Source organism: Mastigoproctus giganteus, chromosome 7, assembly GCF_048544385.1.
Source record: "Mastigoproctus giganteus isolate SK-2022 chromosome 7, ASM4854438v1, whole genome shotgun sequence".
Lineage (NCBI taxonomy): Eukaryota > Metazoa > Arthropoda > Arachnida > Uropygi > Thelyphonidae > Mastigoproctus > Mastigoproctus giganteus.
In genome coordinates, this window is record NC_143581.1 from 201,325,894 (window position 1) to 201,352,705 (window position 26,812).

The 26,812-nt window shown below is 36.5% G+C and overlaps 1 protein-coding gene across 3 annotated transcripts in view; it reads left to right on the forward strand.

The window, feature by feature from the left end:
• Positions 1-26,812, forward strand: part of LOC150083569 (bifunctional heparan sulfate N-deacetylase/N-sulfotransferase-like) — a 461,935-nt gene that overhangs the window by 167,085 nt on the left and 268,038 nt on the right. For all 3 annotated transcript variants that reach the window (XM_090377367.1, XM_090377366.1, XM_090377368.1), the window contains exon 2: positions 24,897-24,980. The gene's annotated coding sequence lies outside the window, so the exon portion shown is untranslated. The remainder of the gene's footprint in view (positions 1-24,896; positions 24,981-26,812) is intronic.

The window sequence follows — 26,812 nt, forward strand, 5'->3', positions numbered from 1 at the left end:
TAAAGGTAATTTTGCTGAAGAAATGTTATTCTGTAAATCATTAGAGAGCACCACTACCTCCAAAGATATATATAATAAGCTAAAAAATTACTTAGATGACAATAATATACCAATGAAAAATATAACATCTTGTGCTGCAGATGGTGCTCCTAATATGATGGGCAAGAAAAATGGCTGCTTAAAATTGATGAAAGATGAGAATCCAGAAATGCTTTTTGTTCATTGTGTTATTCATAGGTAAAACTTGGTAGCTAAAAATATTTCGCCTGTTCTTAATGAAGTATTAAAATCAGTTATAAAGTGTGTCAATGCTATTAAAGCTAATGCCGAATGTGAGCGTCTCTTCAAGCTTTTCTGTGAAGAACAAAATGCAGACCATGTGAGACTTTTACTTCACACTGAAGTAAGGTGGCTCTCGAAAGGGAACTGCTTGAAAAGATTTATGGAACTATTTGATACTATTAGTGACTTTTAAGTGGCGAACCTGAAATGAAGCATCTGTTAACGGTCGATGGTAAAGCATTTGTGAGTTATTTGGCCGATATCGTTGAAAAACTAAATATATTAAATAAACAACTTCAAGGAACAAATAAAACTCTCATCGATGCAAAAGCGAAGATATTTGGTTTCCTTACATTTATTGAATTATGTCAAAAATATATTTGTAACAAAAATTTTGAACAGTTTCGTTGGCTGCAAAAATGTGAAGTGACTGATACCGCTGTACTTGTTATTGTCGATCATCTGAAAATTCTGTCCGCTGATTTAAAACAAATTGATTTTCCAACCTGGATGATGCAACCAATGTTAGTGGATTTGTCTGATGTATCAATACAGTACCAAGAAGAACTCTCAAAAATGCAAAATGATGAGTCAGTTAAAACTTTATTCAATATAAAAGGAGTGATATCATGGCTTTGTGATGAAACAGAAATTAAATAACCAAATTCAACCAACTTTGCAAGAGAGCTATTGTTACTGTTTCCATCTTCATATTTAGCTGAATCTGGATTTAGTGCCATAAATGATTTGTTACTAAAGAAAAGAAATCGACTGGATATCACAAAACGGGGAGACTTGAGACTGAAGCTGACTAAATTGGAGCCCAATATAAAATCTCTCTGCGGCAAGCATCAAGCACAAGGGTCTCACTAAATTTAGTGCACTCATCTAGAAGTGACTTCACATGGAATGTTGAAATTATTAAACAATTAAATAATAATTAATAAAAAATTAAAATATAATAGAAAAAACTTTCATATAAATTATTTTGTACTTGAATTTTAGTTGTCTATTATATGTTTTGAAAATTTACTTACTGTTTTTTTCTTAATAATTTCATAATGATTTCTTCCTAAAACCTAAGTCTTGTGTCCTGAACAAGTTGTAATTAGGCTTCATTTAGGGAATAATTCGATTTTTGAATATAAAAAATATGTATATGTTACATAGGGGGCATCAGAATTTTAGAAAGACTTAGGTGGGGCATGGTAAAAAAAAGGTTGGGAAACACCGCTCTACAATGTCATATTTAAGGTCACGAGCGTGACCTTAAAGCCATATAAAAGGTCGTGAGCATGGTTTGTAAATTGTATTAGTTTCTAATTCAAATCATTAAAATGCACTACACTTTCATCGTTATAAGAATCAACTTTAAACGCCTTCGTGATATTTTTCTAAATCACATTTCTGGCGGTTACGACCATAAAACAATAAAAACAATTTGCATTTTCCGGTTTATTGGGCTTTTCTGTTACTGCAAGCAATTATAAACGGGTAGTAAACTCGATATTCTTGCATTTGCGAAAATACCGATAGCTGGAATTGTGTGGTTTTTACGTTAATATGGTGAATGTGTTTGCACTTTACTGGAATCTTCAATCGTATAAAAAAAACATAAATGTATTTTCAAAATCTTCTCTTCATTCCTTTTTTTTTTTTTTTTAGCTTCGTAAACTTGTTACTCCACGCGAATCGTGTTAGTTGCAATTTGTGTTAAAAAATGCTTATGCATGCAATCGTGAAATTTATAATTAAAAGAGAAGGTTATCTTGAAATAAACGCCTCTCGAAGCATTTCTGAAGAAGACGACTCCTTGTGCAACAAACCAACGAGTGCTGAGCCAATAATGAGTGATCAACGAGTGTGCATTTAGTCGATGATGACAAAGAATAAACATTCTTTAACATTTGTAAGTCGTAAATAATTTCTCTATTATTATAATATGCTTGATTTTACAGGCTACGTTTGCATTTCTTTCGATAAAGCAATCATTGTCTAAACATAAACTAATTAGCTAACTAATTTCATTGCTGAGAACGTAACCCCTATTTTTAACCTTATGTCTATGGAAAATAAATTCTCGCTTAACGAGCGCGCGCTAGGAACGAATTAACTCGTAAAGTCGAGAACTACCTGTATTTGGAACATTAGACAATTTCACGCATACACGAACCGATCGATCCGCGAATGTCTAATTTTCGAAACGCAGTGATTCTCTGACCATTATTGGCCTTGTGGTCCTCCGTCGAGATCAGGCATGATGGCCAGTATTTTATTTCATTTGCTTTTGTTAGTCCATCTGTTGTAGATAGTTTTTGTCTCATCTTTTTTTACCGACATTTCACATAATTCGGACCTGGTGCTATCAGAGGAGCGCCGCTAAATTTTAAATTAATTGGCATTTTCTAAAATATATTTGGTATTGTACATTTGGGCCTTTCTAAATTATTTTACAAGCCTTCATTCTACAATACCTTTTCTTTCTACCTTCTTTTGTTTTGTTTTATTATGCATGGCTCATTTATATTTTCACTCTGTTGGTTTGCCACGCTATTGGGCCTTATATATATATAAAGATTACTGGAGATATAAAAAAAAAATAGTGCAAAACTAATTGAATAATACATATGTATTATTCAATTAGTTTTGTAAACTTATTGAATATATATATACAGGGTGATTCTTTACCAGTGCGACAAACTTTCAGGAGGTGTAGGGGGCACAAAGATGAATCGGAATCACATAGCATTGCAGGGTCTGAAATGCCTTCGTCATGCGGTAGAGGACGTTGAACGGAAGGTCGCGTGAACAGCGATCCCGCTGGAAGTCAGCATTTGCGAACCGTTTCTGTTGAAGAAACCAAGTAGCAAAAGTCCTCCGGAGTGGATAATCCGCAGGCTCCAATGATTGGACGCGTTGCAGATGGTATGAACTCATTTGGTTTGTTGATAGTATCCTCCATACAGTGGATTGGGAAATACCCAATCGTTGGCCTATCGCTCGAGTACTCGTACTGCCTTCTGCAAGACGTAGGACATTCTCCTCGTTGTCTGGCGTCCTCGTCGTTCGCTCTCGATTCATGGTACCTCTCGTGAAACAACCAGTCTCACGTAATCTTCTGTGCACACGTGCGGAAATCGTATGATGAGGAGCACGACTGTGCGGGAAACGTTCCTGGTACAAGCGCAGAGCGGCGCGTCCGTTACAGTCCGCAGTTCCATACGTGAGGTGCATGTCGGCCAGTTCAACGTTTGAATACTCGTCCATCCTACTGCCTCGGGAACCGGTTCGCAAATGCTGACTTCCAGCGGGATCGCTGTTCACGCGACCTCCCGTTCAACGTCTTCTACCGCATGACAAAGGCATTTCGGACCCTGCAATGCTATGTGATTCCGATTCGTCTTTGTGCCCCCTACACCTCCTGCAAGTTTGTCGCACTGGTAGTGAATCACCCTATATATATATATATATATAAACGGGACAAGGAAACTACCCTGTAAATGAAGCATATCTCAAGTAATCCTATGATGAGCGAGCTAGAGATAACTGAAAGATCTGGCAGGTACAATATCATCGTAGCACAACAGAATGCTGACGATGTCGGGCCCGGCAGGGGAAGTATCAGGGCTTCCCAGGTCGTCAACTTGCGAAATCTCTGTTGTGGAATCGTGACATTGAAATTACGAACGATGTTGAAATTTGGAAACTTGGGAATGTCAAAAGAGAAATGCGCAGGAATAGTATTGATGTGCTTGGAGTGGCGGAGACAAGATGGAGTGAAGTAGGCGAATTTGTAAGTGGAGACTATAAAGTTGTGTACTCTGGAAGTAGTGATGGTCAGGGGGGGGGTGGCAATAATTATGACAAGAAGATTCATGAGGGCACTAGTAGATGTGGAATCGTTGGGACTTATCGTAGTCAGATTTGCGACAAATCCGGTCGAAAAGGTAATTATACAAATTTATATGCCAACCTCAAATAGTGCTGACGAATTAGTCGAGGAGACATATGAACTGTTGGAGGAATTAATACGGAAATCCAGGTCAAGAGATAACGTGATAATTATAGGGGAGTGGAATGCGGTGGTTGTAGAGAGAAGGGAAGAAAAGACTGTGGGGAATTTTGGTCTGTGTACGAAAAACACAAGACGTCAACGCTTACTGGAGTTTTATACAGAAGAGAGTCTAATGCTAGCAGATACGTGGTTTAAGGCACCACTTCGTAGAAGATATACATGGAAGAATCACGAAGGTTCCAAATTGATTACACCTTAGTTAAACAGAGATACTGTAACCAAGTGAAGAAAGCAATGTCTTATCTGAGAGTGGACGGATATTCAGATCACTCGCTCGTGAAGATGAATGTGGAACTAAAATTGAAGCGCCTGAATAAAAGGAAATCGTTCATGAGATGGAACGTTGAGAAATTTAGGCAGGAGAGTGCAGAAAATGTGTTTCAATAACTGATCAACGTTAGAGGAGACTACGAACGATCTAGAGCAAAATTGGTCTTTAATCAAGGAGATGACGTGTAAAGCTGCATCGGTGGCTCTGGGTAAGAGTATAAAAATAAGGAGGAAGCCTTGGATCACAGATATTTTGCTGTAGAAAATGAATGAGAGGAGGAGACGGAAAGGCCAAAAAAAAGATCAAAGGAACTATCGTAGATTGAAGAATGAAATTGATAGGGAATGTAGGAAGACTAAAGAACAGTGATGGGCAGTGAACTGTCAAGAGATTGAAATGCTCGAACAACAAGGTCGGGTGGATTTGGGGCATAGAAAAATCAGAGAATTAACAAGGAAGAGTAGCGGAATCCAAACGATAGCAATGCGGGATTAAAAGGAAATGGCAGTACTGAACTTCGAAGAACAAAAGGAAAGATGGAGGAGATATGTTGAAGAACTTTATGATGATTCAAGCACGTACACATGGAGGAATACGGCACTAGAAGAACGAGAAAACATGGTGGAGAAAATATCTAAGGATGAATTCAACACAGCCTTAAAGTTCCTTAGCAGAAACAAAACACCAGGAATTGACAAACTACCTGCAGAGCTTTTAAAATATAGTGGAGAAAATCTGAAGAAAGCCTTATTTGAATTGATAAGGATGATATACAGGAATGAACATTGGCCGGAGGATTTCTTCACATCAATCATAATCTCCATACTCAAAAAGATTTCACCAGCAGTATGCCAAGACTACAGAACTATAAGTCTTATTATCCATGCATCCAAGATTCTGCTGAAAGTTATCAAAGTTCGTATGGAGAGTTATATTGAACAATTTTTGGATGACTCAGTGTGGTTTTCGCAGAGGCAGATCGACGAGAGATGAAATTGGAACGTTGAGTGTCGGGTGAGATAGTGTATAGCATGGGAAGAAACCTCTGTAGGTTTTGTGGATTACGAGAAGGCGTTTGGTAGAGTAATCCGGAGGGAACTGTTCCCATTGCTTGAGAAAATCGGATGCAAGAAGATTATTGGACTGATCTATGGCTTGTATAGAAGGCAAAATGCGGTGATAAGAGTGAGGGGAGAAATAACAGAAAAAGCTAAAGTTAAAAAGGGAGTAATACAGAGATGCTTACTTTCATCTGGTTTGTTCAATTCTTTTGCCGAAATGATAATAAAGGAGGCACTTGGGAATAAAAAGTGGGGGATTTAAATAGGTGAAAAGTAGGTACAGGATATTAAGTTTACAGACGATCAGACCATACTAGCAGGTTGCCCTGCTATGCTGCAAAAATTGATCAAAAGACTGAATAAGAGAGCGCTGAAGTATGGAATGAAGACAAACGTTATGAAAACTAAGGCAATGATGATTGGTAAAAGGTTAATACCCTTCCGAATTGAGATCGATGTTATTTCAAAGGGAATTTCATGTCAAACTGAGATTCAATCCAGAATTGCAATGGCAAAACAATCTTTCAAGAATAAACTGTCCTTGATTACACAGAAGATGTCGCAAGAAATTAGGAAGAAGATGATAAAGACATATAGATGGTCAGTGGCACTATATGCAGCAGAGGCACGGATTCTAACTAAGAGAGACAAAAAAAAAAAAAAAAAAGAAAGAAACTTGAGGCCTTCGAGATGTGGTGCTGGTGCAGGATGGAAAAAAATAAATGGACTGAAAAAGTGTCAAGTGTGGAAATATTAAAACATGTCGTAACGATTATCCTCTACAAGCTCATTTCGGGTAGACTGGATGGTCCTATCATTGATGGTGTTATCATCTTGCCCACGAAGAACAGCAGAACAACTAACCGGCAAACATCTTTGATCAGACTTGCCCTCAACCAAATCAGCCCGCTCAGCTATATGTTCCCAGCAAATACGATTGGGCTACTCAACGACAATATCAACCCTGAGACGATTTGCGTGGACAAAGCCTACAGATCAAAAGTTTTTGCTGATGTCTACACAATCTTGCAATTTTAGATCTTTCATTTCTCCATAGCTTTACGTGGCTTCTATGTTAGGGGATGATTTGAGCTCCTGTTCCGGACAGCCTGCAGAATCTTGCCGGCATCCCCGCACTCTTCTTGGACAGACGCTGAATGTATTTAAAGTATTATGTTGAACATAATCTGTCTTAACTTCTGAAATTAATTATTGACTTGGTCTCTTTATATTTTATTTCACCTAATATTGATATTGTATTAATTTTTATAGTTGTGTTTACCCACCTAGCATTTCAATGCTGTCTAGGGGTGGATGCAACTTTTCTTTACCTGATTAAAGAAATAAGTGTGTCGAGGTCCTGATAGATTTTGGTTAGCGAGTGGTGGTGAAAATTTTGGGCGGGAAGCATTACCTATAATTAAGGCCTAACTAGCTAATTGGCTAGCCGTAGTTGTACTAGCAGTTGTTGGATCGCCTCTAGTTCCATGTTAACTATTAATATGGGATCAAGTTAACAAAAATATATAAATGTAAAGTTTGGAAAGATTAGAGATTTAAAGAAGGAGGAGAGAGGAAATAAAGGAAATTATTAAAGATTAAGTGGATAAAGGTTAGGAATATAGCTAGGGAGAAATTGGGAAGGTGACTTTCTTTCTCATGGCCGTCTCTGCTGCTTCATCGGGGGCTTTGAGGAAATAGATAGCCATACTAAAAGAAAGTCTCATGCATGCCTGTTTCTGTAGTCTCAATAACAGTTTTGGTATGTACTCATGTTAAGTTATGGATGTCCCTTTATTAATAAATCAAATAAAAGAAAATAAATTTTATAAATTGTAATTGTTAAATTTTTGGTTAAATTTTGCATTATTATTAGCTGAAAACTGGGTTGAAACCCAAAGCCCGACGGGTATGCATCAGAGTAAATATAAAAAAGTATATATGTACTGTATTTACCTGTGATCAATATAGCTGGAGGTTGGTGCGAAGTTGTCCAGTGAATAACATTACAAAAAAAAAAAAAAAAAAAAAAATGTAATTCTTAAATTGTATTTATCTATACTGTATTGGTATTCACCGTAATTCCTAACCATCGATTACAAATTTAATACAGGTCGCATAATCACAAATTAATCCTCCCTTAAACATATATAATAATTAAAAACAGACCAACAAACAAATCAGACCAAATGGCGCCCCGGCCTCCTATAAAGCGGCTCCCGGGCAACTTGCACGTCCTTTCTCGTACCAACTTCTAGTTATATTGATCACAGGTAAATACCTAAATACCTATATACTTTTTATATTTACTCTTATGCATATCCGTAAGGCTTTGGGTCTCAATCACAGTTTGAAGTTAATAATAATCCAAAATTTAAAAATAAATTTAACCAAAAATTTAACAATTACGGTTTATAAAATTCATTTGCTTTTATTTGACTTATTAATAAAAGACATCCATAACTTAACATGAGTACTTACAAAGCAAAACTGTTATTCAGGCTATAGAAAAGGAGCATGCATGAGACTCTTTTAGTATGGCTATCTATTTGCTCAAAGCTCCCGAGTAATTAGCAGAGAGACGGCCATGTGAAAGAAAGTCACCTTTCCAATTTCTCCCTAGTTGTATTCCTAACTTTTCTTGACTTAATCTTTAATAATAATTTCCTTTATTTCCTCTCTCCTTTAAATCTCTAATCTTTTCAAACTTTACATTTATATATTTTTGTTAACTCCATCCCATGTTAATAGTTAACATGGAACTATAAGCGATCCAACAACTGCTATTAATTAGTTAGGGCTTAATTACCGATAATGCTTCCAGCCCAAAATTTTCACCACCACCCGCAAACCAAAATCTATCGGAACTTGGACCTAATATATATATTAGGTCGAAGTGGTACTGGAAATGTGAAAAACGTAAGTAAAGTCCAGAAACAGTGGAGAAATGAATTTCAAACAGGACCTCCAACGCAAATTACAATTTCACTTATCTGCGATAAACTTGAAACTGATAGTACTGTGCAAAATGTATACAAGCAATGAACTGGAAGATCTCGAACATCTACGAGCCCCAGGAAATCAGAAGAACTGCTACTACGGTTCCTACGATCACAAAATCAGTCCGACAAAGTGCTCATGAAACAGGAATCGCAAAATCAAGTGTTCATCGCATTTTAAAGCGTGCAAAATTCAAAAGCTACATTCCAAGATTTAGTGCATGCCCTGAACGAAGATGATCCTGATCATAAGATTGAATTTTGTGAGTGGTTTCCGTCAAAATTAACAGAGGACCCGCTGTTTGTCAATGAAGCAACGTTCAGCTTGAATGGCACAGTCGGCTGTCACAATTGTACATACTGGCCAACAGAGAATCCGCACGTTACTGTGGAAAGACATGTAAATTTATCTAGTCTTACAGTGTAGTGTGGATTATCATCCAAGTGTTTGACTGGACCATTCTTTTTTTATCAAATAATTACTGGTCCCTTGTACCTCAACATACTTCAGTTTTCGTTGTTCAAACGTAAGTCTGTAATTATCCATTTTTAGGGACAATTTTCACCTGAAAAAGAAAATACGTTACAGAGTTATGGGCTGATAAAGTGCGTATAATTTATTTTATTTATTATTATTTGAGGGGGGGGGCATTGCGTGTGTGTGTAGAGGGAGTGGAGATACAGCAATAGTTTCGTTCGATCACTATTGTTGTCGATTTCGTCATCAACTAATTTGCATATAATCGATTATGAAAACCATTCGATTACGCCTATCACTAACTATAACTGACATCTAACCTTCAGTCAACAGCAGAAACAATAATCCCTGTTGTGTTGATTGAGCGCATTATTTGATCGGAACTGTTTACCCTTGAAGTGAAGAACGACTTGAACTGTCTTCGTCAACCACCTTTGATCTGCAATTTCTAAACCTTTCCACTCGTTCTTACAACTGTCTTTGACAACTACTCTTTCTTCCATATTATACTGACATTTCTCTGTGAAGCGGGAAGAGTTCTCTGTGAACTCTTTCTTGAAAGCGAAACCTGCGTGGTCTGACATTTGGTGTTAGTGTTTTGATTTGCCCTTATTGTATAACTTAACATACTATGCATTCAATGGGTATATTAAACTTTATGTGAAAGATGGGACGTAATGAAACATTTTCTGTGTTATATTTGTAAATTTTTTTCTTTTAAAATATCGCTATACAAAATACCACATTTCCTCTTGCACTGATTTGTTATTAAAAAATAATAAAATAACTTCACTATCTTTAAACAAATAAATTTACATTTATGCATCCTTAAACACAACAAATATGATAACAGAAAACTCAAAATAGATTCTTATTAAATATACCAGTTAATTCTTGGGCGGTTTTACAAAAAGATTGTCACATCTGTTCTAAACTGTGGTCAAATTGATCGTTTTTACTTTTGAAATAAGGGTCGCTTTACATGGTGGCTTGTTTGACTTCTTCAGATCTGACCTTTTCACGTGAATGATACCCCATCTCTGCAATAACTACAAAACAATCTGTGTAGGCGATTTTATCACGCCACATCCTCGACATAAATACTGCGAACGTCCTTGATACGGCCTTCAACTCACTTGGCTTCAAACAAATGCCAACGCTCCCATCAAGAGTCACAGTCATTCTACACGACAGGAAGCAACACCTGCCTTCACTTTTCTGTTAGAGAAGCGCATCTGTTTGAATTTCCCATTTCACAAGAAAGAAGAAGAAAAAAGAAGCTCAGTGACCACTTTGCTACTCGAATTTAAACAATGAAGCTGCTCTCAATAATTTTGAACACTGTTAATTGGTAAAAAGTGACTTGCAAACCTGTTCAAGATTCTGTACAAGACACTTTAACTAGCGAACTAAAACTGTCTCGAAGAAAATATTCTTGTGCGCGAACAAACGATGAAATAAGTTTTTTTTTTTGCAGGTGAAGAAAATCGGGATTGCATTCCGACTTGATGTACTTTAAGATTCAGAGAGCGGCATTCCTGAAGTAGTAAAGGTCATCGTTCTACCTGTAGGCTATCTTCGTTAAAAAGAATCTATGGCAATGAAAGAATGGGTTTCTCAAAGAGAAATATGCATTCAAAAAATGTTTTACATTCAGGATCTGTCATTATATCATTTTATATTCGATGTCATGTGCATTAGTTCGTAGCGATTCTTATTGGAATCTCAAATTCGTGTGACTTTGTAAGATTATTCGTTTGATTCTTATTTTTTTCTAATATAGTATGCATAAAGTTTTCTTAATTTGGTTCCTTTTTCCTTTGTTTCGGTGGATTTTGGATGGTTTTCTTTTAACGATTTTTTTTTTTCAGTTTAAGAAATTTTTGGCTTTATTTAGCTGGATATGTAATTGCTTACCCCTTCCGGTTTTAATGTGGATATTTCAAGCAACGAAGCACTGTACAGTGCTTCGTTGTATATTGCTGTTATGGGAGTTTAATGGCGCATAAACTACTATGACTATAATGCGCCTGCTGTACATATACTGTCCAGCTAAAACCGTATGACGACCTACCTAATAGTGGGCAAGACCTCTTCCCTGTAGATCTGTGATATTGGAGGATCCGAACGCCGAATTTGTGGATCCATGAAATCCCATTCTGTGGATTCATATTTAGCGAATTAGGGCCAAGGTAACACCTAATCTTGTGAACTCTAACCGTTTGGTCGTCTCGGAGTACAAACAGAAATTCATTTATTTATTTATTTAAATTTATTTTAAACCCAAGATAGATAAAAAATTCATTTTAGAAGTCACTTTAGTGTTCGGTGAACCATTCTCGAACAATATTGGCAACGTGGTAGGGCGCATTATCCTGATTGAACACTCATGTGTCATCTGAGAAGATGGTCATCATGATGGGGTGTACCTGATCACCCACAGTGGATTAAAAAATTTAGGGTCACCCAGGACAGAACTTATAAGCCCATGTGAATTATGCCCATAATTTGAGTGTGTTATCTGATCGATTTGTCTGTTTTGCTGGACGAAAAACCCGAGTTTCCAGGGGAAGAGACTTGCTATTCACACATGAGACCGACTAACTCAGCCAGAGAGTGAAAAACGTCCATACCAGTTCCTCTTATCATTAGCGGGATTCGAACCCGGGCCCCCACCTGGTGTCGGGAGGACAGTGGATAGCGAGTTTTTAGCATTCATAGTGTAGTATAGGGATATGAGGACTCCAGGAGATCCCCAGAAAGCATTGCCTTACCGAAACACTGCCGTCACCTGCTTATTTCTGTTGGACCAGGACATCGAAGTGATTCTTATCCACCGTTTGCCGCCTTGCCCTTTACGTGCCCCCCACACGGAATACCAGGAAATGTGATTAATTGGGAAATCCTTTCAAGACGACAACTAAGCTATCCACCGTGCAAAAATTGTATTTAAATGGTCCGAGGAACATTCTTAAGATTTCGAACAGCTATCCTGACCACCATTTTTTCAAATCTGAAGCCAGTTGAGAATGTCTGGAATATGCTCGAAAGGTCATTTCGGCTTCGCAGTTCTCTACCTACCAGAATACAATAGCTGACAGATTTCCTGATGGAGGAACGGTCAAATCTGGAGCGAGACTCCCTCAGACTAGTGGAATCAATGCGGCGAATTGTACAGGCTGTAATTCCGGCAAAAAGGTGCCTCTACTATATATATTGAATATATATATATATATATATATATATATATATATTTTTTTTTTTTTTAGTGATTGTATGGTTTAATATATTTGCGTTAATTGATTATAGAATTTTAACTATTGTTCCTTTTCCCAATTTCATCTTTCTTTTATTCTCAAGTTATAGAGAGTATAATTTCTGACTTCAAAGCCGAGTAATACATTCTTTTTCTCCTCTTGTTGTTGAACTGGTGCAACGGTATTAAATAAACACTTTCGTCATTTACATTTATTATTTTAGCTTCTTTTAATTACAGCAAGAAGCAGAAGTAAATAATAGAGATAAAAAATTCATAAATCGAAGATGCCATTTGAATGTCCCTTAAAACTGAAAAATGTAAGTTGTCTGTTACTTTCACCTTTGGGAAGAAAAATCGGATTTTGTATACATTAGCAGTTATGTTTATCTTCACTGTGCAGTTTATTTCGGTCTGTCACCTGGGAGAACGTTAAGAAAACAAGAGGAAAAGGAAATAAATCTTACGTTAAAGAAACAAGTTTTGTTCTACCGCCGAGAGCAATATTGTAGGCAGGCAAGCGTGCATAGTCGATGTATGGGTGAACTGTTTACATATAATTCCTTGTTGCAAGGAAGCTTTTGATGCCCATCAAGTTGACTAGGTTGAAAATAGCAGGAAAACCTTTCCAGAGAAATAATTTTATATTCAAAGTTTCTGAAAGTGGCTTGTAGAATTTTTCTTTGGTGCTGTTCATCAGATTTGAGCAGAAGCGCTTATTGTATTTGGAAACAGAGGCGACAAAAAAAATCAAAAGGAAACTGTAAAGGAAAGATTTTCATTGCACACAAATCTTCACAAGAACATAATTTTATCTCGTTGTTTAGAGGTGCTGGCGCATCTTCCTTATTCCTTCCGGCGAAGACTACGTCGCGGATACTGATTGTGATCTTCAGAATCAGTATCTTCGGCTATGAGAGGATTATAATGGTGATTTTAATGTCTTTAAATACTGAAATGATATTAAAGACAAAAGGTACTAGCAGTGACTATAATCGCTCGTTCCACAGCTGTTTTTTTTTTAATGGCCTGGATTCAAATTCTGTCTCAACAGAAGGAATTCTTTTGGGCTTTTTTACGCTGTGGCTGAGTGTGTAAGACTTGCTGGATGAAACGAGTTTTTCATCCAGCAAAGAGACAAACCGACTGTAGAAATTGAGATTGATCGTCTGCCTCTCCAATGAGAAAATACTTCAGCAGTCTGCATTTTATGTCGATTGTTGGAGCATATCGTTTGTATTGATTGCTTTTGTCTGTAGCGTGTAAGGATGACATTAAGTAAACTTCTGAAACGGCCATCGCAATAATTAATACTCTTCTATTTATATTTTACTAAGCGTTTTTTTGTACTTTCCTTAATATCCACGCGGCTAACATGGAGGTTACGATCATCGTCCTCCCCATACCAAGCGTAAAATGCCCGAATACAAATCCCGTTAATGATTCCAGGAATGTGCTTTATGGGCATTCTTATGAGCTTTTTTCACTCCATGGCTGAGTTGGTCGGTCTCTACTTGGACAGCAGACTTTTTGCCCTGGAAACTCATGTTCTTCGTCCAAGCAAATCGACCAGAGCACACACAATTTATGGACATATTACATATTGGTAGATGAGTTGGTTATTTGTGGGCGCCAATATTTTTTATTATTTGTAATTGTCTTAAACTTCTTCAATCGAGGCTGTTTTAAGCTATTCTTATGTGGAGAGATTAGGGTATCTTCTCCATTAGTTATTGCGGGTTTTTCAGCCCCCATCAGCCCGTCTAACAAAACACTTCTGCACTGAAATGCACACTATGGATATAATCGACAAGCTCCAATGCCATTAAAATAATAATTTGCATATGAAGCAGATATCTTCCTCCTTTTCTGATAAACAGTCTTTTACAGTTAGTAACTCTTAAATTAGCCCTTATTAGTTAACAAAAGATGAAGACCATTGTGTTGGTTGTTATTAAACCTAATAATGATATTTCTTTTTTTAACTGTAAACGTGTATTACAGTATTTGTTCCACTAACAGAAACCCAGTGGAATCTTACAAATCAACAATTAACATAAATTAATACAGATTCCAAAACCAAAACTGCAAAAATCAAAACCGAAACTACAAACATCAAAACCAAAACTACTAAAACATTTTTTATTTAAAATGTGCCCTACGTTTAAGGTCAAACTTCACCTTTCCTGTATATAACTTCGAAACAAATGTTCATATTTTAATGTCTTTAAATACTGAAAAGGTATAAGCGAAAAAAGGTACTATAGTGGCTATAATCACTGTCGTTCCACATTGTTTTAAAGGATTAAGATTCAAATTGTCTCGACTGGAGGTAGGCTTATGTTTTTTTTTTTTTTTTTATCACTGAGTTTTTTCAATCCATTCAGTTGAGGATTTATTTCTTTATTTTTATTATTATTATTGTTTTTTTTTTTTTTTAAGCACAAAATCGGGTTTTTTATCCAGCAGACAAATGTACTATGTAAATTGCAGCCATTATCAACCCACTGCAGGATGGAAGCCTCCTCAACAATTCATGCTGAGGGAAAATGGACCATAATCTGCCACGCTGGTCCAGTGCGGGTTGGCAGATCGACCGTTATTCAGCAGTCAGGGGCTTGAACCCCGGTCTGCTCAAAGAGCGTGTGCCACTGCACTCCCGCTCCTGACCACTCATCTGAAAATATAGTTTTTTAAGTTCTTAGTAATTGAAGGAGTTTGTTTATGCATGGGTAATGCATACACACATCATTTCTACTACCTAGGTAGTTTTAATGCATCGTTTTAATCATATCTCATATATTGTGAATACCTTCACAACGAGTTTCCATGGTATTGCACTACTTGGAATAAGTAACGCTTCACCCATGGAGAAGACTATTTGTTACTTATTCTCGGCGGATATCACCACTCAGACGGCACCGTTTCAAAGCTTATTGGCTGCTCATTGGTCGGTGGGCACGTACTCTGTTGTTACAATAGTGTGTCAACCCAGTTATGAAGTATAACTCCACAATATGAGAGATTCCTGATGGTGTGCGTGGTTTAATCATTTAGCCAAGAAATATCCTGGCTAAATGCCTACTCTTAGGCATGTAGCCAAGAAATAACTTTTTTCTTAGTAATTGATTTGAACAGATGATCGAATTTGAAATAGCCTAAATGTTTGAATAAGTTATATTCAGTTACCAGAAAAGGAGGCTTTACTTCAGAAGTCCCCGTAAGATAAAGGGAGTTTTGAAGTACATAGTATTACATATTAATTCTGAACATCCATCATCGTTGCGTTTCATTGTTCTGAATTAGTCGACTCCATCTGTTAATCGACATATTGTGTAGTGGTGATAGATCCCTGGTGGCGATCAACCCAATCAGAATATATAGCAAGAAATTTAACTTTGACACAGATTTAAATTTTTATTAATAGTGTACTTTAATATGTGTCAGACTAATTCACGCTTGCATGACTTAAATAAGCACACACAAAGATTGGCTAAACTGCTTTCTCATCATCAGCAAACACGTGTGCAGTGACTGAAAGACCTGTTGACGTTAATAATAGGCTGAAAGAGGCATCAGCTGTTACACGTTATTAAAGAGAGACGCTTATATGTTACGTACGCGTTGCCCCGAGTCCTGATGCATTAATAGATAGTCTCGCCGATGCATCAGAACGAACGGAACAAAGCGTGTTGTTTCTGGACACCAACTCACTAATGTGGAGGATGGGGGGACGTAATTGGGAAATGGCAGCTCAACAAATTTCCAGAATATTCTTGTTGTTATGATGAGCAGTGTATATTATTGGCTGTAGGCCCAGTTCCTCCGGAAATTAACGCGATTTCCTAACATCTGTCGGATAAATGACAAGACACAGCGCCATACTCTTATCTTTCATCAGATTTCCGCCCTTTCATTGCTCTCCGTCTCCCAGCACATACAACTTCGATCTAACAACAGATTTCTGATCCTCCTCTAACGCGTACTCGCACAATTTCGGGCAGAAGCATGCTTACGTCTTGCACACCGACTTCCAATTTGAACACCGATTTGTGTGCTTGGGAATATTATATAAAAATGCTGTTACTGGTGTACAGATTACGCTTGTATAAATTTAAAAAAAAAATTATTATAAAACGTAAGCTAAAGTAATTCTGCTTTTTAATGCAAATAATTTTCAAGGTTAATTCCACCAAATATTGATTTTGCTCCATTAGTCATATTTTTTCACAGAATGGAAAAGTTAGTTAATGTACTCAGTGCGTTACATTTCAGGCGCGTTAGCAGATAGTAATAATTCATGTTTCCTAACAAAATAAGTCAAACCCATCGACATGAAAATATAATACAAAGTATACAAAATAAAATATTCCAAGTAGGAATTGAAATTTTGAAATGGATTAGAGCTCCAGTTCAAAATTTATAATGATATTTCTGTTGGGAAACTGGTGAGGGAGTGCCGTGAAATCGGAATTGAGCTTAGAACCATCCCAGGGGCCAACGGAATATATGTTTCTTGTTCATTAATGAGAAAACACTGCCGCTTATGTTGATTTTTGTAGGGGTAGAGAGAAAACGAGAGCTGTGAAATCGTAACTGAACCCGAAATTTTCCTCAGGTCCAACAGAATGTAAGTTGAAAATCTGTATGTATGGTGTGGATACCAAATTAACTGGTTTTCACTTTCTATTAACCAATTATTTGGAGTTTTAAATTCACGAATGATAGGTATTGCGGAGCCCATGATTTCTTTGGTCACTTATTCTAATACTAAAAGAATTAACTCTTTCTTGTGAAAGTCTGTGACACCTTGTCTCTGATTTCTTTCTTCTTCAAGAGGAGTGTTTTCATTTACAATGGGTTTCCTCAGCCTACAAGTTATTTTTTGATTTAGGAATTTTTTCCCGCCATAAAGTGCGGTTCAATGTGTCTTGGTCAGTTAAACCTCGAGCTGTCATGCACTCCCGTACTCCAACCATCCATATCCTCCTAGGTCTTCCTCTTCTCCTTCATCCTGGAGGTATCTATTCCAGGATAGCCTTCGGATATCTGGTTTCTAGCATCCGTTTTACGTGTCCATACCATGTTAAACGCTTTTATTTGATAGCGTCAATTCTTTGTCTCATGGAGTAAAATTTCCAATGGTGTAACAGAAGGAATCAGGATGGTTGACACACTGACGTAACATATCTGAAAAAAATGTGTTTCGTCAATTATGACAAGTTGATTGTTTGCATTTCAGGGCGTTAGATTTTTATGTCATAAATTCGTGATTTTTTCCCCTTTCCTGATTAATAGAAACGAAAAGTAAATATTTGATCATGGTACCAATTAATTACACTGGCTTACAGTGTATCTGGGGTTGGAGTAAAAGTATGTGGCAGTTATTTATGCGTGTTTACTGATTACTAAACCGAAGTACGTTTGTTTCTATCACGTAAAGATTTTTCACAATTCATTAACAAAGTAATGTCTAGGTATTATACGCAAATGTGTACATAACTATAGTTTCTGCAATGGTTTACAAGTTTTATACCCCTATATTCGTAATCAGTATCAGATGTATTTGTCTCAAATACAACAGATTGTGCATGTTTAACCCGTAACTACACACACTGCAAGGTAGCCGACCTTGACACCCCAAGGTAGACGGCCCCCGCCCCGCTCTTCCGGCCCATCTGTTATTCCCAGAATTTTATTTTCCGAGTGGAGTCTGGGAGGCTCCTTTTTTTTTTTTTTTTTGCGCATAGGCTTCTGCGGCCATAATGCACCTCCCAAGGTTTTTTTTTTTTTTTTTTTTTTTTTGCAGTACTTTGATCCAAGCCCGAGGCGGGAATCGAACCCGCGACCTTTGGGTTGCCAGGCAGGCACTTTACCCACCCAGCTAGCCCGGTCGGCTGGGAGACTCCTGTGTGTAGTTACGGGTTAAACTTGTCTGAGCTTGCATTCACTTGTTTGTACAGTCCACTCAACCACAGAGCCTATATAAGTGGCACATCCCTTATACGGTCACAGTACTCCTGTAAAATCCGTCGTGAGCTCTCATTGTGTGTTAGTTTTCTTTTAGTATGCCAACCAGAAAGTGTATAAACAGTCCCGACATATTTTGTTCCATATGTGGTTGTTTTGTTCCTGTAAAGCAGAGGCGAAATATTACCGATTTTGTAAAAAAAAATCGTATTATGCATACTTTGACATAAAACTAGGCGATCAGGATAAATCGTGGGCACCGCATAAAGTATGCCATACATGTGTCGAACATCTTAGAAAATGGAGTCAAGGAAAAAAGGTATGCTTGCCATTTGCTATTCCTGTGGTGTGGCGCGATCCAGTAAGCCATGCCGAATGTTACTTTTGTGTATGTTACGTTGAAGGTTACAATTCAAAAAATGAAAAAGGACATCAAATATCCAGATCTACCGTCAGCCATAAGACCGGTTCCGCATGGACCTGATCTTCCTGTAAAACCTCCACCAGAAACTTTGGAGTCCACATCTTCTTCCACCGAAGTAGAAGCTAAAGAGGTTAGTGAAGAGGAATGTTATCAACCAGAAAATATTTTAACGCCACAGCAATTCACGCAAGTCGAACTGAACGATTTAGTAAGGGACTTAGGTCTTCCAAAGTATGCTGCTGAAATTCTGGGATCCAGACTTCAAGCGAAGAACTTACTTGCTCCAGGTACATCATTTTCCTGGTACAGAAATCGTGAATGGGAGTTTTATACAGTATTTTTCATAAGAAGGTCCTCTCGTATATTGCAGTGATATCGCTGGTTTAATAAGTGCCTTAGGAACTTCATCATATGTTCATAGTGAATGGAGACTATTTATGGATTCTTCTAAGACTAGTTTAAAAGATATTCTGTTGTATAATGGAGATAAGTACACATCTGTGCCAGTTGCTCATTCAGTCTACTTAAAAGAAACTTATGACAATCTAAAGTTTCTTCTGGAGAAAATTAAATATCAAGATCATGAATGGCAACTATGTGGAGACTTAAAAGTGTTATATATGTTGTTGGGACAACAGAGTGGGTACACTAAAATGCCATGCTTTATTTGTGAATGGGATAGCAGAGCTAAAGCTCTGCATTGGACAAAGAAGCAATGGCCTCGGAGGCACAATCTTACACCGAGATCAAAAAATATTGTGCACGAAAGTTTGGTGAAGCCAGATAAAATACTTTTACCTCCACTGCCTATCAAGTTAGGCATAATGAAGCAATTTGTTAAAACATTGAATAAGGATGGCAACTGCTTTAAGTACCTTTGCAGTAAATTTCCCGGTTTATCTGATGAAAAACTTAAGGAGGGTATCTTCATTGGTCCCCAAATTAGAAAATTGGTTTTAGACGGTCAGTTTGAAACTACTATGACTGACGTTGAAAGGGAAGCCTGGATTGTTTTTAAAAGTGTACTGGAAAACTTTCTAGGAAATCATAAATCACAGGATTATGAGAAAATTGTTCAAAATATGCTCGAAAAGCTTCGCAATTTAGGTGCAATATGAGCATCAAAATTCACTTTTTGCATGCCCATATTGATTTTTCCCCCGAAAATCTTGCACAGATGAGCGAAGAACAAGGGGAGAGATTCCATCAGTACATAAAGGAAATGGAGCAGAGGTACCAGGGAAGGTGGAATACAAGCATGATGGCCGACTATTGCTGGTGTTTAAAAAGAGAGAAACCTGGCACTGTACATAAAATAAAAACGATTAAACATTCTTTTTAAACAAAGAGACGATGGTCTGATCAATGAAAGTTTCAGAATTTTGATTAATACTTGTTAGTATTTACGTATTTTTTGATATATGAAAATTTAATCCTATCAATTTGTCATTACTAAATACAATAAAGTTATATACTTTCGTAAAAAACAATACTTTTTTATTTCTTAAATTGTGATGTATCTGGATGTGATAGAAAAAAAATCTAAGACATACTTGAAATCACAGCAACATATTTCGGCAGCAGGACCTATTGAAATTCAAACCCCAGTGAACAAACTTAAATTTGTAAACTAGTGTTATTAATTGTTTAACTAACAATGTGTAAAAGTTTCCTCTTCACTACACATACTTCCCAATATAATATTCACTCCACGTTTTGCATTACTTTATAATCAAAAGCGCATGAAATGCGACGCGTATTTCTCTGTAATTTTAATAATTAACAAGTCGTAGTATGCTGTCAACGATTTCGCAATGCAGTTTATTTTTACCTGGATTTTAAAGTTTTAAATATAACAGTTATTTAACTTTTCTGGCTGATTAATATAATAAGCAAATAGTAATAATTCATGATTTATATATTTAGTAATTTGATAACAAAAACGAGCAAAAAGCAGTGACTTTTATGCGCGAACCAAGAACATTTCATTTCGACACATTCACCATAACACCGTCAATCAGTGCTCGCGAAAAGTGCTTCAGCTGCAATATACGGCATGTGATAGCCTATGTGACATTTATGGGGGAAAAGATAATAATAATTGCCCAATTTCTATTGGTCCAGTTTTAATGAATTCAGGATGGCTCGGCAAATCTCTTTTTAAACGTGAAATATGAAAATCCATCTACTAGAAGTGATTGGATTAGTTGAAGGTTGTTGAACCTATAACAATTTGTGATGTTTCTATATGTCAGTTGGGTGCACATACAAATGTTATAATCACATTTTTTTGAAAACTGACACGTAGATAAAAAATGACAGTGGATTTCTACAAAGACGTCTTTCTGCATCAGCCTACCATGTCTGTGACCGAGACCCCCGATTGTAAAGGAACCCAATTGCAGGTTTTCCAGTTAAGTGGGCTATCTAGGATAATCGTTTGAAGTGTGTGTTTTTCAGGCGTTACTTAGCGGGATATTTCATTCTAATGTTTTCAGAGATTTTAATAAAATATTATGTTTAAAAAAAAAAAAATTATGGCTGCTCGGACCCCTTGAACTTCTTCCTCACTGGGTGTGCCCCGGAATCAAGTCGTTCAGATCATTATACAGTAGTGCAAATATTAAATACGAATGGGGTTCCTCAATGTTCTTAGCGCCGGGATCCCCCGCTGGAATAAAGACGATCATGATTTTTGCTAATCCTATCAGTTAGGAAATAAACTTTGCTTCAGGTTTCCATCAACAAAAATCATGTACACCAGTGTTATTGGTAATTAGTTAACAGAGTAATTTACGGTTAGTATACTTTAGCCTTTAGGTCATTGATATACTTTATAACTCCGTAACCATTTCGATGTTTTTCGTGATTCATAAGAGACGGAAAAAAAAAGAGAAAAATCATTAGAAAAGCCATGAAGACATTCAACTATACGTGATCGCTTTGCTGTTGTTGCGTCTAGACCGCTCTTAGACATTTTGAGTTCTTCAAAGTTCAAACTAGTGCCTTGGGAAATATTTGCCGGTTATAATAGCTGGGCTGAAACCATTTTCCTACCCGTCATTAATCTTCCAAATGAAATAATGTTGCTTGAATAAATGACGATAATATAAAACTGGGGTGAAAGACTACTGTGTTAGTAAATGGTAATAGTATTTTTTTATTATTCTTTTTTGGCGGGCTCCAGGGAACTGAACATTGAGTTTTCTATTTTAGGTTCATTTTTAAAAACTCGCTGGATGGAATATTTTATTAGAAGTAGTTGAGTAACACGCCTCTTTATTTGCCTTTAACAGCCTTCGTGTTATACATCCAGATTTGAACGTCATAGACAGTAATTTACCACAAAATTCGTTATCTGAAGTTGCTGTTATCTGTACACGCTTTACAGATTTTCCAATCTTAAAAATTGATCTTTCCATACGATCGGTAATAAGTATTTTGGTAGTTAAACGAACGTAGACATAATATTGAATTAAAAGATCTTCTTACCTTTTTGTATATGAATGCAAGTTTGCGATGGAGATGGCACCTTTGCCATGACCATTGCAAAACTTCTACTTATCCACAGAACACAGACTTCGCTGAAAATGTCTTAATTTTGAAAATTATGATAATACGCAGTCCAGAGGGGGTTGGAGAGATTTTTCGGTGTTCCTTGGATTGTCTGCTTTGTATGTAAGCTGTGGGTTATCCAGGCATACTCTCTTTCCTTGAGAAAGACATTGTCCATGTCAGATCTTTTCATCGAATATAATAGCGGTTTCGTAGCAGTAATTCCAAAAGAAAGGGTGGGTTTGTTTGTTTGTTATTTGGTTTTTAGGAGCATTAGCAACTAAGGTCATATTTCTCCGGGATATGCGGTGGTCATTCCCTGACCTTTCCGCATCCTCCGTATTTGGTGGTGACGGGCTCGAACCCCGGTCTAATCAAGAAGCGTGTGCTACGCACTGCTGCTCCTTCCCACCTGGCTACGGAGGCGCCTAGAAAGGGTGGGTCTTACCATTAAAACCAGTGCTTATTAGATACGCTAAGTTGTCCTGCAAAAAATACATTCTCAAACCACGGCGTATGGAACTTTGTACTGTAGTATAGGGCTACAGCATTTGTCAATTCCAAATTTGCCAAATAAGAGTTGTTCTACAAGAAGGAAAATAAGTAGACCTAGGACTGTAACATGGTAGACACTAGAAACCTTATCACTTGGTTATGGATATTCTCACCTTGTTATTTCTGGAACAGCATTAGTTGCACCATATCTAACAACATATCAGCACAATATGGCAGTTCACTGTGGTATAGTGAGGTATAATGAAACAGACTCGGCACATTTTTAGGTGGATATTATTTGATTGACAAAAAGAGTGTAATCCTTGAGCATTCATCGATTCCTTTTTAGGTGCGTTCGTTAAAGCTTCAATTGCTTTCACCATGTCCACTGTCTGTCCGTCCGGGTGTAGCCAACTCGACTTCCAGTGGACAAATTTTCATGAAATTTTATATTTCTTTATTTTTTATAAAATTTTGGCAAGCTGCACCATATATCATTAAAATAGGACCAATGGAAATTTGAGGGTTTTTTTTTTTTTCCATAAAATTTCCAGTTATCCCTATGTATAAATGGAAGTATGTTTCTGATATTTAAATATTAATTTAGGAGGAACAGTGAAATCGCCACCAAACTTTTTGTTTTAGTTCCTGGTAAAAAAAAAAAAAAAATAACGCGTGTTTTATTGATCTTATAGATTTTATATACAATTTGGATTACCTAGTTTCCTCTTCCCACCTTCCCCGTAAAGAAACACTACTAGAAATTTGGAACATCAGCTCCGATCCTTTTAAAATTTTGATATTTATTTAGTATATTGTTGTGGACCATTGTATTTAATTTCAGTTGATAGGTTAACCCATATCCCCTGTTTATTCCTTACTCTAAAAAAGGATCTACACAAATCCCACCTCGCGTGGTTCATCACAAGAACATCACTTGGTGAGATGTTCTCGTGATGGTAACACTCTTCTTTGGGTACATTTAGAATTTTTTAATACTGTGGTGCGTTATTTGGTAATCAAACATACCTGAATTGCGAGATAATACCTACATCTTATTTGTTCGTCTCTAGAACAGTTAGTATTGGGAAAATTATGCAAGGAAGCAAAGTTATGTAGTATCAAATTAGCTAAAAAAAATATTTTATTTTGGAACAATAGTCCATATAATTATAATAATTGAAGATAATTTTTAATAATAATTTTTACTGCCCAGTTAAATTTGAATTGGTCGATGCAAATTCATACAAATAACCCAGTTCCATTTGTCTCATTAATGCTAATAGATTTGAAATATTCTAAAGATATTAGTTTCTTCAATTCTGGAAGATGGCGATTTGTGAGAATCATGGCACGATGGAGCCAGGTGGGCAGGAGCAACAGTGCGTAGCACACGCTTCTTGATTAGACCGGGGTTCGAGCCCGTGACCACCAAATACGGAGGATGCGGAAAGGTCAGGAAATAACCACCGTATATCCCCGGAGCAATATGGCCTTAGTTGCTAATGCTCCTGAAAACCAAATAATAACAATGGCACGATGGGCATTGAGCTAAATCCTAATATATACACTTTCTGTTTGTGTACACGAGATTAAATTTAGACAGTTAAGAGTTACTCTGATGCGTTTGGTTGGTAGAATAGTCATTGGGGGGGGTATATCACAAGTAGTAAAGGAAGCCGTCCACTCTGAAGATTTTCAAAGTGATGACTGTTCTAAACGCATTTTCCTTTAGGCATATGTATTGCTGTCTAGCCATGCACGATTACCATTTCTAAAGATGCTCAGCGAACCGGTGCTTAACAACAAACGCTTAGAGGTGTAAATGAACGCCCTTATTCGATTCTTATCCTTCCCCTTCGTTTAATCTCATTTCGTTTCAGTAAAAATGATAAGATTAAAAGAATCCATTGATTAGATAAATATGTGCTCCGGCTTCTTTACAGATGAAAGTTAGGCATTTTGTTTGTATAGATGTAGCTGAAAATTATTCCTCCAGTTAAACACTACATTTTATTTCTTTACCGCAGGTGTTCGGAAGTTTTATGGACTAATTACTGAATTTGGAGCTGCTACAGTAGTCCGCAGGGCGAAATAACGTCTTTAGAGGCTAGGTAAGCCGTCATGTTCATTATTTTTGTAAAAAAGTACTTAATTATTAGAATACTCTCAACACTTTTCTATAAAAGTATTATGCAGGAGACAGTTCCAGATGTGATTACAAATAAAACACCATCTTATTTTTGATGATAATGCCAAGAGTGTTTCTTGATATGAGATGCATTATACTTCTAGCCTTTCTCTAACGAATTTTCAACCACGTTTGAAGTAAGAGGAAAAATATCACCATTTAGAAACTGTTAGCAGCAAAGAGTAATGAATCTTTAACTCCACTGTTGATGCATGAATTCAAAAAAACCTATATGCAATTTTTGTGGCATTATGAATAATTATATGTGTTTCTCTTTGTTGTAGAAAACGTCTATGTTAAAATACGTTTAGTACTAAATTTTATGTGTACAAAATTGGAATAGCTTCCTTGTATTGTAGAAACTAGACATCCTGCTCTCTTTAAAAGCAATTTCTGTAATGTTTTGTGAAAAGCCACTAATATAAGTCAGTATTCATTAGTGTTTAGCTCCAAATTTGCAACATAATCCGTGGTAAACTTAAAAGGCTTTCTTCCTTCTTAGGTCTCTCCTCGTCCTAAACATGTTATAACACTTTTTAATGTTTCAGGGTGTTATAAGAATTCTTTATAAAAATTGTTACAATATCTCTAAGAGATATCGGTTATAATTATGATTTTGGCTTTGCCCATTGAACTAACTATATATTGAAAAAAATGGAATTATACCTCATCCATCGCGAAGCCTGTTGAAGAATGAATACAATACTTATACGAATGCTGTTTGTTACATGAATAAATACAGTACACAGCTTCGTTGTTTTAAAAAATCAATTTACTTGGTTTGTTTAATTAAGAACACTTTCCACACTTGATATTTCTCACCAAGATGGGGAACATATTCTGTACGATATCCTTTTTTGTAAGATGGATTGTCTACTGAAAAATAAGTTTTCTTAAATCTGTTTACGAAATTTTTATTATTATCTTCATGCAAATCTACACATTTGGCTATAAATTGGTCCATTTTTCTTTGCTCGAATGCGTGATATTTGCTTTTAAAAATAAGAAAATTTCCATTCAAATAAAATAAAAATATGCATGATTCCTCTTTATGGTCTCATTTTCTAGATAATAAACAGATAAATAGAAATATTGCTGTTCCCATGAGTAAAGAACACAGTTTCATCAAATACCACACGAGAAAAATAAATTAGCCTTTATGATTATCCGTATTATCTTCGTCCGATTGCGTACTTATTCATGAGAATAATGTTTACCTCGATTGCAGACAATTTCGAAATTGCAAATATAATGGTATCAAGAATTAAGAACACATAAATGATCATTTAAATTTCTAGTATATAAATGTTGGCTCAGGGATGTATGGATTTTGTTTGGGACAATGGTGCTTGATCATCAAAGTGTTGCATCGTTTTATCTCGGGGAAACTCCATTTTTTATACAGCAATCAGGCAAACCGACCGAAGGATACACGCAATTACAGCACAGTGCTAACGATAAACACAGCATACTCTCGTCTTATGTTCTTTGGCGTCCTGGAGCTTAACATGCAAAACAAGAAATGTACTTGGCCCAACTAAGAAGATTTATTGTAAAGACAGGCACGTATGTTTACAAACCCGCTTTTCTCAGATCTGTTCAAAGCTGTACCATTCGTTGATTTTTTAAAAATTTTTAAATTTTTTTATTTTGTAATAATAAACAATAGTAAAACGAAATTCAAAAGTACAATCGAATTTGCGGGTGACAAGAGATGCATTTATACAGTTGCCCATAAATAAAACACCGTGATCT